This window comes from Tachypleus tridentatus, chromosome 8 (genome assembly GCF_004210375.1).
Source record: "Tachypleus tridentatus isolate NWPU-2018 chromosome 8, ASM421037v1, whole genome shotgun sequence".
In the NCBI taxonomy this organism is placed as follows: domain Eukaryota; kingdom Metazoa; phylum Arthropoda; class Merostomata; order Xiphosura; family Limulidae; genus Tachypleus; species Tachypleus tridentatus.
In genome coordinates, this window is record NC_134832.1 from 100,676,050 (window position 1) to 100,692,427 (window position 16,378).

Below are 16,378 nucleotides of genomic sequence, written 5' to 3' on the forward strand. Positions count from 1 at the left end.
ACCAGGTACCTGTCACAATCAGCAAAAACTTTTCAGGAAGCAAAACTTTTCAAAAAAATTGTTATGCAGTGTTATTATCAACTGATTTAAGAATCTACAAAGCAAAAAGTAATGTCTTTTACATGAGTGTGAAATAGGGAATACCATTTTGTTTTTAATTAATTATATTAAGGTATTCTGAGCTATATTGTACTGTGAGACCAACAAATATTATGGTAGCTACATTATTCAATAACTTATTATTGTATATTTTCTACACATTTTCTGAAAGTTTCAAAAATACTCAGTGTGGTTCTGAACATAAATATTAATTTAATTTTCTGTATAAGTATGTATTACAATTAGCAAGCATTTTGTGTCAGGCTAATTTTTTTCTCATAAGCAAGAATAAGACATGCTTCATTTAAAATGACTTAGGTTTTTTTTTTTTCATTTTGTGAGTGTGATCCAAAAGGATGACTGAATTATCACTCAAAATTAAGAGGGTCTACATGAAGGTGATAAATAGTTAATACATTCAGATGTTATTTTGGTTTCATATATTAAGCTACTGTTTTAACACTGTGACAATTTAATTGAGTTGTTAGAAAGTGTCTTTCTAGCAAGAGCTAGTAGATTACCTATCTAACTGAGTTGGTGAGCATTTGTTTGCTGAACAATAGGTTTCAGAATCAATTTCATATTCATGGCTGAGATGTACTGTTAATGTGCAATTTTTTTTAACAGTAATGGCTAGAAAAATATTGGATTTATTTGTAAATTATAATATATTTTACAATACCTTTTATAATAATAAAACAAGTATTTATGCTCAACTGAACAATGACATATTCCAATGTGTAATGTAAAAATAAATTTTCATAACTTTTGTTCGTATGTTTTAATTGATCATTCAAGTAATACCTTAAAAGTGCAAATGACATACTGCTCTTTATAAGTCTTTACTAATTTCTGCATGAATAGTTGTAATTACATAAATCTTTATCAGCAAGTCTGGTAGCTTTCATTATTACCTAAAAGAAAGTTTAAATAAACAAAGTAATATGAAGCTTATAGGATTTTATTTCTTCCATACAGTGCAGTTTGTGATACTATAATATTTCTTTTCCTTGGGATGGTTTTGGTGAATGATGACCATATTTGGCATTCAGGCTTTGTCCTTTGGGCAACTGCTTTGTGTTTAATTGCCAGGTTCTGCAGTAAGTAATTATTGTTTATTTACTCCCAATTATCTCAATCTTTTGATTTCTCTTTAATACATCCTTAAACATTTATGCTACTTTTCTTAGCCTGTTTAATGTGTAAAATTTAGTTTTGTTATATGCTTGTTATGAATACAGCTTGCTTTTTATTTTTGTAAGTTTGATGTAAATGTGTTGAAAAGTAAAATTTGTTTAATAGGTCTTGAAGTTGTTAATACATTTTGAATATATTTTCACTATAAGTTTGTCTTTTGTTGAAAGATTGATTTTAAATCTTTATTTGATATAATTTTAAAATGAACAGTTTTTTTATTGGTTAATTTTAATTTGAGACAAAAATATTTTTTTTCTTTTGATAGATGGCTTACATTTAATTTTAACTTATTTTACAGGTGTCTATTTCCTCACCTTTTTGGCAAATTACTTTGAGAGACTTCACACAATCAAGATTACTGAGCAGTTTATAATGGTAAAAAACAAATAGTTTTTAAATTTGCTTAATACTGAAAGTAAAACACTCAATTTTGAATGTGGATTTTGCTTTAAAATATTATAATAAATCTGGCATAAAACAATTGCATCTTAATGTTTTTTCTATGAAGTTTTTACAACAAAACCGCTGAAGTTTACTTAAGATACTCCTTTAAAGAAAAAAAATGATTCATAATTTTACAATATGTAAAAGTAATTTATACTCATCTGTATTTTATCAGTATTAGGTTGTGAAGTAGCAAACGTTTCAGTATTTATTCATGATGATAATGAAAGTTAAAATTTTGGTTCAATAAAATGTGTTTATTTTCTTAGCATATTGAAATGAGGCTTTTAAAATGCTGACTAAAATGTTAAACTTTTTTTTTGCATTGCTGATAATTAGTATTTAAGGTTTTTGTACTATACTCGCTCATTAATTTTTATTTCTGGGTACAGTTTATGAGTAAGCCGAGCATGGCCAGGTGGTTAAGGCACTTGACTTGTAATCTGAGGGTCATGGGTTTGTTTCTCCGTCGCACCAAACATGCTCGCCCTTTCAGTCGTGGGGTGTTATGATGTGACGATCAATCCCATTATTTGTTGTAAAAAGAGTAGTCCAAGAATTGGCAGTGGATGATGATGATTAGTTGCCTTCCCTCTAGTCTCACACTGCTAAATTAGGAATGGCTAGCTTAGATAACCCTCGTGTAGCTTTGCATGAAATTCAAAACAAATCAAACCATAGTTTATGCAAATATTCAAAATATATGTTTTTATTTAATTTTTGTGCATTCTACCTCAAACCATTTATTTTAACTCATTCTTGAAGACATAACATTTGGTGTTTCTTTTTTGATAAATTAACATTATTGACTAATAACTAAGAATGATCAGGTGTATCATGTCTTTTATGTATTTATCAATACATCAAAGGCATCACTAAGTGCTTAAAAGATTCAGGAATCAGGTCTGTAGGTACAAGAATTTTCAACATTTTAATGTGATGTTAATCATAGTTTTCTGTTCTGGGGACCTGAAGCACTGTCAAATAGAATTATGGCACAAGCTCTTGTGCCAGTGTGTAGTGGTGTATGTGCTGCACAAAAATACATGTATATGTATGGTCTTTTATAATATAGGTAAATTGATTTGTAAGTTATAAAATATTGGACATTCAGGTGAAAAAACATGTTTTTTAAAATGCAAATTTGTGTGATTTTAATCTCATTTAAATCAACTTTTTTGTATTTGTTTTTAAGCCTCCATCTTTTTTCCACCACTTTTTTTATTGTTAATTAGTTGTTTTAATTTTTTTAGGCCTATGGTGGACTGCGTGGAGCTGTAGCCTTTTCCCTAGTCATCATGTTGGACAAACAGACTGTTCCACATAAGTCCTTGTTCATCACAGCGACACTTTTCATTATTTTATTTACAGTTTTTATTCAAGTGAGCAATAACATATAAAAATGTTATTAATACTCTGTTGTGTTAATTTGTATTACACCAAATTTGTTGTTCAGTTGGTAAACATATTTTATCTAATCTGTTACCTGCTAGAAGGGATTTCAATAAACCAGCAATTTAGAACAAATTTGTACTCTAACTTTAAATAATGCAATATGTGTTAAAATATCTATAATATTGTTAAGATTAGTTTTCATATTGAACTTTTCCAAAATAGGAAATAAACCAGCTGTGATAGCAGTTCACATTGTTGACCTTGCTGGACTATTACAGCTGACAATATTCAAAATTATATTTTTCAGCTACTCATAATTTGAATGTGATAGAGATGTTCATAATAAAATCATATAAAAACTGAACATATAAAACTCCATCATAGTAATTTTATCTACCAGTTTAATTTATTATGAAATTTTATATTTTTATTAGCATTAATCTCTACTCAGAGCAATATTTTGTTTTTATTGTTCTAAGGGCAGTACTATCAAACCTCTTGTAAATCTGCTGAAGATAAGAACACAGAATAAAGATTATCACAGTCTTTTCCAGGAAGTCAATACCAAGGTATAATTTATACTTTGCTTGAAGTTGTCTTAATTTTAAATTTGTGTGAAACTAAACATGAATAAAAATGTGCTAGAGACATAGAGATAACAACCTGTGCAAAATAAACAGAATATCTTATTTTCACAATAATTATGAACTATCTGTTTGGAATGAAACATTGTTACTTATTTTTATCTAATATTAGTTTTTTACAAAATAATATTTGATTTTGAAATGTTTGATAAAATATATATTTAAAGTGTTAAAATAAATTTTAATATTTCACAAACTACCACACACATTATTAAGTATAATGGAATTTTTAATACTGTGGGCATTCTTTAAGCCAGTGACCATTATTTATATTTGCACACTTGTTGAAAAGGTAAAGGAGAAAGGACTTTAGTCACAAGCATAACTAGTGAATTTTGGTAATTTTGGAGTTGACTGTTAATCTAAACATTCATTTATAACACTGTTAGATAGCAAAAAGACCATTGTATTATTGTTTAATGAATGTTAAAATATTATATGCTTATTTTATTAAAAAGAAATTTATGCTTATGTAAAGTTTTATTAACTTATCAAAGTATGTTTTTTTAAGTAATTTTTAATTTATTTGTTAGTATGTAAGTATATGGTAAAGTCATCTGATTGAGAAAATGGTGGAATGGTATTTGTAGGTGATAGACAATATGATGGCAGGAATAGAAGAAGTAACAGGTGATCACAGCGAAAACTATTGGAAGGTAATAGTTTTAAACTACTGTGTAGAATGTACTTAATTTTCATGTCATTACAACACATGCAAGGGCATATACAGAAATATATAAAAGTGTGCTACTTTTAGAAAGAAAAAGAAATGGTGCATTTTAATAGCACCTGCATAAAATTGTTTTTACACCTTTTTAAAAGATTTTTTTCATGTATGTCCGTGCAATTTAGGGTGTACAGTCCCACTCACCTTACCCCTATACACGTAGTATGTCTCACAAAAAGTGTAGAACAATGCTGCATTTTTTCACAGCTTTTATTCTGGTATTTTTGCATTTCTCTTTTAAAAATTGCATCACTTAAATTGCATAAAAAAATTAGTTATTGTATTAGGTTGTTACAGAAATATATGTTGTTTTTGAATTGTGAAGATTGGAAAAGTATAAACCACTGTTGTAAAACATGCTTTAATCAAAATAAACACGATTTGTTTCAACACACTTTTACCAATGTGTAACAATGTGAACTCCCTGAAAGCTTCTTGTGCAGCTGCCTGATTTTGAAAGCATTTATTGTTCAAAAAGTTGTCAAAGTGCTTGAAAATATTAAAATCTGTAGGAGAAAGGTCTGAGGAATAAGGTGGATGAGGCAGAACCACAATTCCCATTTTGTTCAGTTTTTAGAGTCATCCTGGACAGGTCTCATAATGCCAATTTTGTGATCTTCAGTCAGCTCATGCAGAACCCATTTATCCAACTTTTTCATCTTTCCAGTCATGCTCAGGTGGTTGGCAATACTTGATTTGCTTGCATTCAGCTTTTCTGCAAGCTTATATACTGTTGTGCAAAGGTCTGTCTCAACTGCCTCCCTTAATGTGTTTTCATCTAAGGATGGCTTCCTTCAATGACCTTCACGGTCTTCAAGACTTTCATCTCTGTGTCAGAACCTGTGAATTCAGTAATAGATCCATGTCTATTTGATGTTCTGTATAGTTTTGTTAGCTTTTCGTCCAAGTTTGAAGTCATAGATGAAAATTAGATGGAAATCCTTCTTTTCCATGCTGTCTTGGGGGTTGCAAAACATACTGTGAGTGGATTTGAAACAGCAGACAATTAAGACATCTTGTAAGCGACAAACGTTAGATTAAACCAACCAAACAATGATAAGTTACTTAATGTTTAGCTTCTAAATGTCATTGTGAGAATTCCAACATTTGTTTCTGGACAACCTAATACAATTTGATCTTACCCATTATCTAATATTGGCTTGACAGAAGTTTGGACTTGGAGTGGCTTATGCTTCAAAACATTCTGAAAGGTGTATTTCTCAAATGTAGCCCATCTTTCAAAGAATATGGTATGTGTTTTTTCGTAGGTGTTGGTTAATACAGTGTTCAGGTTTACCCCAGTGTTCAGTTAGATTGAGAATCAGTGATTGTTCTAGCCAAAGAAAGTGAGTGAAGTTATTGTAATGCTATTCTAACCAATTAAAAACAATTTCATAATGATTGATCATTTTATTATTAACTTCAATGAACTTATTTTTCTTTTCCATCAAGTTAAAAATACAACAATGTGTAACATATAATTGACTACAATTGATAGATGCACTCAGAATGTTAGTTACCTTTTAATAGGCAAGAGAATAAGAAAAGTCCCAATAATGTTCCCAACACTATTACATCACCTCTGGCAGTTTGCATTCTAAACAGTAACAGAGTTATGCTTTCTTGATACATCCCAGGAAAATGGTTGTGTGTAGACTGATTGACATTTTCCATGTGACAGATTTTATGGTTTCTTTTATATGGTGTGGTGTGAGATAGCCATATCATGATCAGTAGTGAAGGAATCAACCAATAGAAACATACAGTAATGTCTATTTAGTCATGTTAGCATGAATTAATTTACTATTGTTAGTGCATCTTAAAGTATGTCTTTGAACTGCAGGTAAAAGAAGCTTTTATTTTTTACAACAAACTCTACTAGATGATCACCTAGTATTACACCCATTTATAGTTCAAAAAATTCTTCCTCTTGCCCATGGTCATACATATAAAGTGTCATATGACTACTCTCTGCAATTATAAAATTCAAGTAATCATCTAACATGTGACATAGCTTGTTTTACACTTGACAAAAAATAATGCTGTAGAAATGTGTATATCAGGCTACTAATAAAGTTACTTTTAGTGTGAATAGTAGGGCTTGTTGAGATATATTGTTTATTATGTCACTATTCTATTTCCTTAACATTATGTCATTCATTTTTAATAGTTTTTATTCCCTGCCTTTTTTTCATAATTATCTGATGTGTTGATATTTTCCATGATTTATTATTTATTGTTTTTAAGTTGTTTGTGTATTTATTTATTTTCACCTTGGGTTTAGCTTAAGTTCTAGAAAATCTCATCATATGAGTATTAGTAAGTGTTCTGTTTGGCTTGGATGTATAAACATCAGATATTTACACAGTTCTAACTTTGAATTGTTTATATAGAAGTCACATAGTTTAAAAAGATTATTTGATTCCTAAAATTATTAATACCTAAATTATAAACAATATTTATTGCACAATTTATTATTATTCTGTAGTAAATAGAATAAAGTTATTTCAAATTAGAATGTTGTGAACCTTTTCAGCAAATTCTGTGCTATTATAATGAACAATACTTGAAAAAGTGGCTTCAATGCAGCACATCTGAAAATAATTTGACAAGAGTATATACAAAGATGGTTTTAGCGTAAGTAAACATAACTTACAAAATATGGCATTCTTACTCATTTCTCAATTAATTCTTTTTATTTTAAATGGAACTTGGAACGTAATAAGATCAAAGTTGAATCTTAATTTTCTTTATAACTTTTCTGCTTTTACAGCAGCATAGTAATATAAATCTATCATGCTCTTTCATATTATGAACTTTCCAAAACATGATTTTTATGGTTAAATAGCAATTCACTTTGTCACATAAAAAAATGTTAGTTCTCTTCTGATGAGTTAATCTTGCACTTTTTTAAAATTATTCCAAAAGTAGAATATATTTGAAATGTCTTTTTTCTCAAATAAATTATTCATGAAATAAGTTTTGTTTACAAGTTGTGAATACGAATTTATGTAATCATTATATAATTATATTTTTCTGGTTTATTCAGTGATCATTATGCACATCTGTATGGACCAGCTACTGCTTTGGAAGACAACCAACCTCTTATGTTAAACCAGTAAGTTTATGCTTTTAAACAAGTATTTCTGTTTCCATCACAAATATTTCAATAATTAGAGAAGTTATTGTAAAACCACAAACTGTTATGTCAGGATTTATTTTATATTACATTCTTGACCATATAGCATATTTTCAGAATAAACAAGTAACCAAACAAATTTGTCAATGTCAACCTTTATCACTATTCAGCATAAACAGTGAAATATTTTGGTGAAAGTATAAAAAAGTGGTGAACATTTAGTATTGATTAAAATTGTAACTAGAAATTCAAAACAAATGTGAGTGACTATTAGTTTAAAAAATCCTATACATGTATTTCTGCTTTCATTCATGTGCTTATGTAATCATATCTTTATTCATTTCAAATATATTCATAAAATTCAGTATTTAATGTTTAAAAGTATTATGATTTCAGGTATACAGATGACATTAATATGCCTATAGATGATGGAATAATAAGTTCAGAAAAAACAAAGAATATGGAGATGAATTCAGATAACAAAGGTACAAAAGGTATATTTCAGTTAGCTTATTTTTTTTATAAAAATAGCATTTATCCTTGAATAACATCAAATAATGATACCAAGATATGTTAATTAGGCTAAAACACATCTGATACATTCTGGATAAGGATACTTTGTAACCTATGTGCTAATGGATAGGTGAATTACTAGATTGTTTGATAAGTTAGTTGAAAGATTTATAATCAGATATGCCATGAAGATTCTGTTACATTCCATTCACATTATTTTTTGTATATAATATAGGTAAATAAGGTAACTTTAAATTTACTAACTCCTTTGGCTTTCTTTATCATTTTCACTCAATCATTTGTGCAACATATATCGCAAGTGAGTCTATTAATTGCTCTGTTTTTATAAAGTCCCTAATAACATTATATTTTTGTGTCTATAACTATTTAATTTATTTTTATTTATGTAGTTGTCTTCTGAAAGTACTCTTCACTATCAAATAGAAATTTAATGATCTACACTTTCAAAATATAGAAACTAATTTTTTTTCAGAACAATGAATACAGTTTTAATCATGAGGTTTCTGTAGATATTTGCTTTAAAAACCGTTAAAAATGATTATGTGCATTGTTTTTCAATAATAAATAAAACAGTTTTTATTTTGTGAAGAAAATATTATCAATATTGCAGTTACCTCTACTAATTACTGTTAGAATGTCACATGTATCTTGCATAGAACACGAGAATAAGAAAGAGTCACAGTTTTTGTTAAATGATTTCTGGAAAAGTTGACTGACTTATACAAATGATAAGATTATAAAATTTCTAATGAAATGTATTGGAGGTATCCATCTGAAGAGTAATTAATTATTCTGAAGATTGCTCGGGGTTTTGTTAAATATTTTTCAGAGAGGCATATTGTAGTGCAGAAAATTCTTTATTGTTTCTCTGAATACTTTCTAAACAATGTTAGAAATTATCTAAGAGATTGCAATAATTGAATTTGAAGATTTTTTTATAATTTACCTTGGTTTTTATTTAAAATCTTCTGATATTGACATACTTTGTGTTTGAGATTCTGATGATTGTGTTGGTCTTTATTTATGATTATCATAAAGATTACATTTGTCTGTATTTATGATTGTTACGAAAATTTAATATGTGAAAAACTATATAACTTTTTCAACATGGCTCAGTCACTGAGATAGATCTTGTAACCATATGTGCTTTCTATAGGTTTAATGCTCTAACTTTTAAATTAATAAGCATATGTTAACGAAATTTAACAGATTACCAGTAAACATTACAATTCTTTCATACTCAAAATATCAGATTTAGTATTAATTTTTTTAAAGTTTGTCAAGCAATGTTTTCTTTTTTTTAACGTGTTGGATAGGTAACATGCAAAAGAACTTTCATTTTAATATTAAAAATACTTTTATGTGTCAGATTATTTTCAAATTTCAAATGCAAAATCTTTATAATGTCCAGACAGCTATCAAAGGTCTCTTAAGAAAAACTTTATATTTTATATGTTATTTTCACTAATGAATCTCTGCATAGATGTGTTAGGTTTGATTAATCTTGTAACCACCATAAAAAGTTAGGAAATAAGTATAAATTATGCTTTTTTTATTCTAGAATGACAGCAGAAATTGTAACATGTAAATGTTTAAACTAAATAGCTTACACTTTATAACATTATACTTTTATATATACTTATTATTTTTGTTATATTGACTTCTCAGCCATGTCTGGCTAACAGTACAGAAGTTACAATGATGCAGCACATGTGCACTTATGTTATCATATCCAATAATATAAAACTGACCTTTAGTCTTTACAAAGTGACCTTGTCTAGGGTGTATTTTAGTAGACTAGTATTTTGCAACATACAGTCATATTTCAATTATTTTACATTATATATGTATATAGATTACTACTATTTAGAAATAAGTTATTAAACTTATTTTGATGAATGCAAAAACAGAAATTAAAGAAGTGAAATAAATAATTATCTCTTCTAGCTAAGAACTTTGTACTTAGTTGCTGCTTGACACAGGTTGCTAAGCCTTTTAAAATTTCCCACATGAAGGATATAAAATGAAATATTTTTGGTTTTATATATACAGTTGAATAACTAAAAACATCTTAATTATTATATTAATACCATAGAATTCCACTTCAATTTACCAAGCTTAATAACTAAGTTGTATTTCTATCTAAAAAAAATATGAAATATTGAGCAGACAAAAGACACAACCTACCTTCTAGAAATCTTTGTTTGAAAGAATGTGGAAGCCTTTTCACAGATAAAACGGCTGAGAAAACCACTCTGACAAATTTCTAAGTTGATCATTGGTTATTCACATGTCATATACCATAGCAAGAGTATGTAAGGGACTGTTTCCAAAAATGGAAAGAGTTGAACTGGGTCACCATGTTTGATTCAGTGCATAAGCCACATCTCAACAAAATAAAAATATATGAGGTTCTTATTTTATATTCTAGCTTATCAGTATCACTAATTTGATTTCCTAATTTGTACAAAACTATATATTAAGTATTTTGATAAAACAAAAATTTATTTTAACCTGTGCTGTATTTAACATATCAAGCGACACAAAGAAAATTGACTTTTAAATGTCTTTTTTAATATTCACTTTTAGATTAAGGAATGAAATAATGTATAATACTAAAAGCTGAATTACAATATACAATTAATGGTAACTTATTTACATAAAGTTATGAAATAGTAGTTCCCTAAAACTTTGAATGCAAGTCAACAATTATGAGGGCACAGCCTTTGACCTATGACCCATATGGAAAGGGATAATGATTATTTACAATCTTTCCTATTTTGTGTTTAAGAATTTTTAGAAATTGAATAAGTGAATATTGAATATACTCTGATGATTGCCCTAGTCTTTGAAGATTTTATAGAGAGGTTTGAACTGTGATGAAGTTTCTCCAGTGATTGCTATGATCTGCAGTGAGGATTCTCTGGAGATTACCTAGTTGACTTGTGTTAAAAGGACCTTAGATGTTAATCTAGTTTGTACTGAAGTTTTTGTTTAGATTTTTCCAGTGACAACAATTATCTAGATGGTATTGTTTTATGTAAAAGATTGTGCTGTTGTGTGTTAAAGGCTCTATAAAAAATTGCCATATTTCACATTGAATATATTTTAGGTATATGAATAGATTTCTGTATTATAGTCACATTTTATGTTTGTTTAACAGTTTATTGATAGCCAGTTATAGTATGAAATGGAAAATATGGAAAGATAATTAACTGATGAACTTAGTTTTTTTAGGTATGTATAACTTGCCTTGTTAAGCAGGGTATACATGTTATTTAAATAAAACATCAGTCAGACTTTAAAAATAATTAACTGATAATTGGAACTCATTATAATATAACTACAAATTGGGATTTGATTTCTGTTGTTTTACAGACAAACACAAGACTGATGATCAGAGTATACTTGGATTATTTGGTTAATAAGTGCTATATTAACTTGGATAGGAGAGATATAACATATTTTAAATCACATTTAATAAGTCAGATAAGGCTTATTATATATTAGATATCCAATCATTTAATAATCCTCACTTAAAGAATGTAATTTGAATCCAAGCTATCACTAAAATAAGCACTTTAATTTTATTCTAGCCATGAAGAGAGCCAAAGTTAAACTGAATGGTAAGTACAATTCTTAGTTGACGTGTTTTCATAATTTTTCTATGCTGCCTCAGTTTCACAAAAACTGTTTCATGTACTAACAGTTCTTCTCTGTTTCTCACTGAGCTTGAATCACAGTTTATTGAATGTTTCTGTTACACTAACCTTAAAAAACTTAAAATGTTTGTGCTTTCAGTAAGAAATCAAAGACAATCTAGTCTTTCCTGCATGTTGTGCCTTCCTTATATCCTACATAAATCTAATTTCTTGAAATTACAATTTTTCTAAAGCATTGATCATTATGATATGTGTTTATTTTGAACATAATGTAATCAATTTATTTTACTTAATATATAACAGAACACTAGACAAAACGTAAATGTATTTATATTTTACAGACATGCAGAACTAAAGTTGTTTCTTCCAGAAAAATTAAGTTCTTTATTAGAAACATACTTTTCTATGCATTTCACTAATACATTTTGTGTATAATAATAATAATAATAAAACAAAGATTCTTTTGTTAAACACATGCAGTCCTAACTTGTTTATTTCAACATTATGTCATCATTTTTAATTAAGATTTTTTTTAAGTACAGATAATTTTAATGCTGACTTTTATTGAAGTTCTGTTTGAAATATGTTTAACAGGATGTTAAAATTTTAAACTTTATTGCAGCGTTGTTATTTTAATTTTATTTAATTTTATTTATATAGTTTTATTATATTTGTTTCAATATACTAATGTATATCAATTTGATAAGTTTCTTACTTTACTTTTTTTCTTCAATTATGATTTTACTATCTTTGTTTTTAAAGCTGTGTGGCGTTTTCAAGCCTATTCATTAGGTGAGTCAATTAATATAAACTTGCTTCTTCAGGTTTTTTGTTTTTGAATATCATAGACTATTTTAAGATGTTTTTCAAAATTAAAAGTTAAATTTGTTATGCATTTTAGACATGTTTTATTTGTTAATATAAAACTGCAAGAGAAAACTTGTTCCCTAAGAGATACAATGCAGTTCCAATACCACTTAAATGAGTAACAGACTATTTAATAATTGCCATACAAACAAATATATGTATCATTAAATTTTATTAATATCTTACTTTCATTTTAGTTTTTGAATTAATATTTAGTTACTTATTATATATGTCTGTTCATTTCAACAAATGTATATTATAAAGATGGCATAATATGTGATAGCTAGTATTAATCTACATTATGTCAATATATTTTTTGTGACTGGGATAACTAGTATATTCAGAGAAACTGGTGCTCCTGGCAACTGGGCAAATGCCCAATGACCCCCACCAGTACTCTGGATGGCAGTACATTTTGGAAAGTATAATATTTTGTTGTTTCATAGTATTTCAACAACCCAGGAATTGTGCTGTGGTACAAATATACATTCATAAAGCTTTAATATATAAAAATCATTTTCCTTCACATAAATAAATTTATACACATTTTAATAAACAAAAAGGAAAAATTGTTTTAAAAAACGTACCTGTCATGTTTTTAATATTTTCATCTTCAGTAAAATTAAGTATATTAGTAGTTTTGTTTGCTTTGTTATATTAAATACATTTTAAATGTAGTTGTAACAGAGGAAGTAAAATGAATATATATATATATCTAAAAATGTATGGTCTAGATTATTTATTTCTGGACTTATGATTTTTATACACTTTTTTTTCACTTATAAATATTCAATAATTGTGCCTGATTTTAGGTATGCATACCTTAATGTCAATTTCGTTGTTATATGTTCTGAAATAGTTCTTTATGGTGTAGTAGACAAGAATAAATTTGTTTTTATTACTTACTGCATGATCTCTTTAGAATAAATCTTGAAAACAAAGTATTTTGTACAGATTATAGAGGACTGTTGATAATCTAAATAATTTGTGTGACAAAAGTCTCTATGTATGTCTATTCATAACTAGCAAACAGCAAGGTGGATAGCCACCAAACCTAGCATGTACCCTTAGTATTCACTGGGAAGATACTTAGGGGTCAGTGTTTAGATCTGACTCTCTCTCAGTGTCATCCCCACACTTCTTTGTCCTTCCTGTGCATTTAACAGCTACATCAGCTAGTATACCATAAGTTTCTTGGTAAGTTAGTGGCAATTTTAACAACTTACAATACTAAAATTTGGGGTGTGATTTCTCACAGTAGAAAGTATGCAGAGAGCCTATTATGTATATTTGCATTAACGTATAAAATAACATTTTGGAACAACATGGGACCTATTAGTCCATCTTGGCTGTTCTATACTCTAAACTAAATTAAATTTAAACAAAAAATTAAAGCCAGCCCTTATCTTTCATACACTCATAAAGCCTTCTCTTAAACTCATTTAAATTTACTGCTTCCATAACATCTAAAGGCAACCCATTTCAAAATGCAACCCAACTACCCTATTAGGAAAAAAAAAAGTCTTAGCTGAAGATGACTCCTAGTCCTACTACTCTAACTGGTAAATATAAAAAATGATGATGTATCAATACTATCAATTCCCTTTACAATCTTAAACACCTCAGTCAGATCTCCCCTAACTCATTTTATTTCAACAGAAAACTGTTTGAGAGATTTCAGCCTCTCATATGACAACCCATCCATCCTTAGGACCATTTTAGTAACTCTTCTATGAATGCTTTTCAACAATTTAATGTCTTCCTATGGTAAGGAACCACAGTATTCCAAATATAGCCTAGCCAGTTGACCTGCTCTTTGAAATTATAACCTCTTCAGACTTGTATTCAATATTTATGCATATAAAACCAAAAATCCTATTTGCCCTATCACTAGCAACAGTACACTGTTTGGATGGCCTTAGAGACTGATTGACCATTACACCAAGATCCATTTCTTTCTTAACATTGTTAAGGCTATTCCCATCCAAATTATATTTGTAATTTCAATTATGATAACCTGCATGCATTATCTTGCATTTATTATAATTAAAACCCATCTGCCATTTATATGTCTAATTCAATAAATTATTTAAATCCTTTTGTAAATTAACAGCATCCCCTTCAGAGCTAGCAACACTCAAGAACTTAATATAATAATCTGCAGATATAAATAATTTACTGATTACTCTTTTGTATTATTTCAATATGTCATAAAGATAGAATATGTTTTTTTAAATTTACTTCTATACAGTACTCTAAAATTATTATAGTAGTTGTTGCTGTTTTTAAGTACAACTTGAAACTGCACAGTGGATTATCTGTGTTCTGCAGGTATCAAAACCCAATTTCTAGCAGTATACGTCCCTAGACTTACTATTTTTGAGCTTCACCTGCTGGTTACGGTCAACATCTTTGGAAGTGGAAATTAATTTTGATACTAAGGTTTACTATGTCTGAGTTATGATTCTTTAAAGTCTAGGGTAGAAGGCTAAATTTTTAAGCAAAGACAAAAGTTCAGAGAGGAATAAAATACTTTTAGTGATATAAAACTAGCAGAAAATTACTCGTATCTGTTCTTTCTTTTTCTTGCTGGTTTTGTACAATAATTTATTTCTAAGAAAATTGCTGCTGCAAGTTCTTCAAGTACATAATAAATTTATAAAATATCATACTCTACAATAAATGTAACAGAAAACCACACTGAAATTAAAGCATTTATGCTGAATTTAATACATACACAACAAAATCTCACAATCAAAGTTCTAAACATTTGCATGGTTTGAATTTTACAAATTATTTAATCAGTGTTATTTATAACAAACTTTATGTTGCAGATTTTAAGTAGCTTGAGGTTCTTTATTTGCTCAATTATAAACCCCCTTCTCTATTGCCAACTGTTACTTGTGTGGATGGTTAAAAAACATACTAATTCACTCTTAACAGACATATTTACACGCTCTAGCATAGCTCAATTTTTGCGTAAATTAATCTTTTCTTAAAGGTTGAAGAAAGTTCCAGATATTAAGACCTTGACCATCACAGTACACGTAAACATTCTTTGTGGTAAACAAAAAATATATCAAGATATTTCAAGATGTGAAAAACATAGAACATAAGACTATTTTATGTACATATAGATGTATACAAATGTGTTATCTTTAAGATTACAGTATTGGGCAAAATAATGTTATGCTAAATCTGACATATTTAACTTCTAACTTCAGATTCTTCAGTGTATAAAGTGAATACAACTCCAAAAATATTTAATCTGACAGACATTCCAGTTAATGTTTATTATGGCAATTTTTTTTTTTTCTCAGTTAACAATAATGCTAAGATACTTTGTCTGTGTGATTAAACTGCATGTAGTTCAAGTTTTAACAAGTATACATCCATAAATATCTCTGATAAACTGGACAAAATAACATTTATCCATGTAGGGAAACCAAGATTTCATCCACATAAGGTTGGAGCAACAGGTAATCAAAGGACTCAAGACCAAAGATGTTCATCATTTAAATCATCCAGTCGAAAAGCACAAGAATCAGAAAAAATGGACCCTTCAAAAGTTTTGCGGAAAGCCTTTCAAAATAATCCATATTATAAGGTGAAGTGATTTTAGTATACAGGTCATATGTTGACTAAGTAACTTAATAAGTTCAATCCTTTT

General features: G+C 28.2%; 1 pseudogene across 1 annotated transcript in view; it reads left to right on the top strand.

Annotated features, from left to right (window-relative positions):
- LOC143223062 (Na(+)/H(+) exchanger beta-like) overlaps positions 1-16,378 on the top strand; it is an 83,678-nt pseudogene that overhangs the window by 59,371 nt on the left and 7,929 nt on the right. Inside the window, exons 15-25 of the transcript XR_013012641.1 lie at positions 1,078-1,199; positions 1,595-1,671; positions 2,994-3,122; positions 3,615-3,704; positions 4,370-4,435; positions 7,043-7,143; positions 7,556-7,624; positions 8,042-8,139; positions 11,776-11,805; positions 12,604-12,633; positions 16,149-16,315. The product of XR_013012641.1 is annotated as a Na(+)/H(+) exchanger beta-like (transcript). The remainder of the gene's footprint in view (positions 1-1,077; positions 1,200-1,594; positions 1,672-2,993; positions 3,123-3,614; positions 3,705-4,369; positions 4,436-7,042; positions 7,144-7,555; positions 7,625-8,041; positions 8,140-11,775; positions 11,806-12,603; positions 12,634-16,148; positions 16,316-16,378) is intronic.